Source organism: Eucalyptus grandis, chromosome 5 (assembly GCF_016545825.1).
Source record: "Eucalyptus grandis isolate ANBG69807.140 chromosome 5, ASM1654582v1, whole genome shotgun sequence".
Taxonomy (NCBI): Eukaryota; Viridiplantae; Streptophyta; class Magnoliopsida; order Myrtales; family Myrtaceae; genus Eucalyptus; species Eucalyptus grandis.
Genome location: NC_052616.1, coordinates 35,914,766 through 35,918,821, shown reverse-complemented (window position 1 = coordinate 35,918,821; position 4,056 = coordinate 35,914,766). Strand labels below are relative to the sequence as shown.

At 40.6% G+C, this 4,056-nt stretch overlaps 1 pseudogene; it reads right to left on the bottom strand.

The window, feature by feature from the left end:
• Positions 1–1,228: 1,228 nt before the first annotated feature.
• On the bottom strand, positions 1,229–2,464 carry LOC120293502 (annotated as a pseudogene).
• Between the last annotated feature and the right edge of the window lie 1,592 nt (positions 2,465–4,056).

Below are 4,056 nucleotides of genomic sequence, written 5' to 3'. Positions count from 1 at the left end.
AAACCTGGGCTAGTGAGGGCCGCCCTCACATAGGCAAGGGTGGCTCCCTCTGAGGTTGGCTACAACCCTCAATGGCCGGTGGAAGGAAAAAGAAAAAAAGAAAAGAAAGAGAAAAAAGGAAAAAAAAAAAAGATAAGATAAGAAAAAAAGGAAAAATTAATAAAAATTCGAAAAATATTAATTATTAAATATCATTCACCTCAACATCGGCTATCCGCCAACCGTGCCATATAGGACAACTAGCATCGACATCAAGTAATGAAGCATATTGTGATTAGGTTGTCGAAAAAGCAGGTCACATTCAATGCCAAATAAAACTTTGCCTCATCACTTTGTATATCAATTTAGTAAGAGCAATATTTGCTTGCTCTTGATGCACATGAACCAAGAGCATATCACCCGTTCAATCACATGAGTCCATGAAATTCAACATGTGAGATTAATTGGGTTTACATGTGTATGTAAGTGTTAAAAATCTAATATTAAGTCCTTGCCACCTGCGGATGAGGGAATAGAGGCCCTTGTGGAAGGACCTTTCCTAACGTAGTATGACTGAACTTTGTCAGTTTTCCGATTAAGTATTTAATTCATTTTTCCTTCTTCTTTTTTTCCAATTGAATATCTTAACTGTCCTAGTTATGCTCAATGTCAGCTTCCGTTCAGTACTTGACAGAAATTGTTGATGCACCACTTACAACCGTTAAACAACCATAAATTATGTTGATGTGGGGCTTACATGGAAAATTATTATCAAGTAGTAATTTAACCAATGTGGAATGGGGCCTCTCCCTCTGTCCCCCCACTATTGCCAACATTGTCCACCACAACTGCAACCACAAGCACTATCACACTCCACCTTTGACATCCATGAGCCAACGGGACTACCGCCCCCAGCCAAGAACGTATTGCATCTCCACCACCATCAACCGCCCAGCCGACCAGCACCTCCATTGCCATCTCCCTGTGAAGGTTGGGGATAGTGAGAAAGATAATCACAAGCTCTAGCACGGCAGATGGCAACAGCATGTCATGACCTCGTAGCGTTAACAAGCGGCGTCAATGGCACTTTACCAATTCGGATGATGGCTAAGCACGGAAGAAGATGATGAAGACGAAAGGGAAAAAAATAAAAATATTTGAAAATTAAAAAATATATGTCTAATCCATTTTGATTGAATGGGCACTCCTTAAATAGTGGCATGTTGTGCACACTTGCAAATAGTGGCATTCAGGTGACGATGTTCTTCTCCCTGAGTCTTTTGAACACTACAACAACATCATCAATGGCTCCACACTTATTATACATGACTACAAGAGAATTTCCAACAAATACATCACTTCCCAATTGCAGACGCATTTCCTTACCTCGATCTAGAGACTCTAAGCTACAACAAGACTTTAAAGGCACTTACAAAAGAAGATTGATTAGGAAGAACACTTGTTCTCATAGTGTCACTGAACACCTTCAGGCCATCTTCATGCCTATCATTCAAGTTATAACCAGTTAGAAGAGCCGTACACATGACCACATTCCTATACACTGCTTCATTGAAGACTTGGGGTTGCTTTCTCAATTCGCTTGCAGTTAGCGTAGAACGTGGTAAGAGAAGCACATACAAATACGCTAAGGCAAAATCCTGACTTGAAAACGTGAGCATGAATCTGCACACCAAGAGGAAAAGACAATGCATTTGCACAGGCACTTAATGCACACGTCAAAGTATTCGGATCGGGTACAACACCAGACTTGAACATTCTCTCAAAAACAATTAAAGCCTCTTCACTCTTACCGTTTTGGTCAAGCCCGCCAATAATTGAAGTCCATGAAATCACATTTCGAGATGGCATTTGCTCAAACAATTTCACAGCATCGTCCACCCTCGCATTCTCACAATACCCATGAAACATTGCATTCCACGCAGCGAGATCTCTTATGGGCATCTGATTGAAAAATCTCTCTGCTAGCTCAACCTGTCCAAATCGAAAGAGCCCATCCATCATCGCCATCCACAAAACAACACTTGGTTCGGGCATTTCACTGAAAAGCTCTTCCGCTGTGATCAAGTCCCCGCAGTCCAAGCAGCCTTCGATCATTGTGTTCCAACAAATTGCGTCTCTCACGGGCATTTCGCAGAACAGTTTCAGGGCGTCGTCAAGGTGGCTAGTTTGCACGCGACCCATGATCATCTTCGTGAACGAACGCACATCTGGGCATTGAAAGATGTCCAAAACCTCCCGAGTTTCATCTGGCTTTACGTCCTTAAGGTGTGCAGAAACTGCGGGATTGTCACGAGTTGCATGACTCGCGCGTTTAAAGAAGCGCTTGGAGAGTTGGGTGGAGGTTTCGGATGAGCCAAGGCATGAAGAAGGGAATGAATGTGTGCAGGAGCATCCGAGAATTCGGAAAGATGGCGCGAAATCTGATCATAACAACGACGAGCTTATCTACTCCTGTTGTCCCGGTGGGCAGGACGCGGGACAGCATCTCGTGAACTTTTAAAACTGTCGCACGATCAAGGCCGATGTAACGAAGGCATTTAATTCAATAAATTGAGATTTTTTTGCTTGCTGTTTTGAGGAGCACAAATTTGACGGTTGCAATTTGTCATGTGGAGTAAAGCTTGTATCGCTACTACTCACTCTCTCTCTTAGTTCGATTAGTGGCCTGGAGAGCTTCTTCAAAAGCTTCTTCAAGGACTTCAATTAGATATTTTTATAAAAAATATACTGAATGGTGAATTTTGGAGATTGCAATAAAATTAGAAATTTACATATCTTATTTGGGTATACATTTAAACATGTATTCTTTTTCTAGATAATGAGATGAAGTCATTTTTTTATATCGAATCTTTATATTATTTTGCCTTAAAGCAATTCTCAATATTGAAATTGAATCCTGATAAAATAAAGTTGATGTTTTGTTGGATGTCAGGATGGATACAGTGCTGAGTTTCTTCAATTGAGTGGTTTTAAATGTTGGATGTTGTCTGTCAAGGGTTAAGGGTTCTTCCTTTTATTGTCAAGGGTTAAGGGTTCTTCCTTTTATCCCCAGTAGAGTCTTTTCTCTTGGAATATAGCATGCACGCTTAAGAGGATGTGGTGTTAGCAAGGCACGACCCAGCCCACTTGGGCTGGAAATAGGATCGTGCCTAGGCTCGGCCTGCTTGGTAGCAAATCGTGCAACGTTTTGGGCTGGGGCCGATTTAGGCCCATGGACTTAATGGGCTGGCCTTGGCCCAATTTTCATTTTCCGATCTAGCCTTCGAGGCCAAATCCAATAATGGGGCCCAACTATGGGGAACTTTTGAGGCCTCGGCCTCAAAAATCACTTTAGTGACCAATTCGGCCTAACAGCCGACCGTTGGGCCATAATTTAAATTATATGTATTTGTAAGTGATCGTTCGGTCACTAATGATCACCAATTAGTAATCAGTTGACCACATTTCTCTCATTTTTAACCTTTACTCATATATTAATTTCAAACGCTTTTTGTCTCTACAACCGTTTGTTAATTTCGTTTATTTCCTTCTCCTTACAAGGATTTAGTCACGTTCTAAGTATTACAATGGAGAACAAAAACAACAATAATAATAACTGTGTCGGATAATTCCCATAAAATCTTGATTTCACCTTACGATAGCTATGGAACTCATTCAATGAATATTGTGATGACAACATTTACACGCCAGCTTGAGCTTTGTAATCAATCAAATTTGACTTCGACAAGACACAGCTACTTATGGATTATGAGGAATTGTAGGAATGAACGTTACAAGCTAGTACCCGCAAAGACACTTCCCAAAATGATTCCCCTACCCTCGAAAAGCCCTAAGCGACTATGGGCAAGCTTTACAAAGAAGAACATATTTAGAGGAATTTCCAACTCGAAATCAATGTCAATCATAACAAAAAGGCTATTTGCAAGGAAATAATGTATTATAAGGGTCGTAGCTTTCATATGATGCTCACTTTAGTATGATAACTTGCAATCAACTACTTAAGTGTCATAATTTCCATACTACTTTCACTAGAATGTCATGACTATTCATTTAATT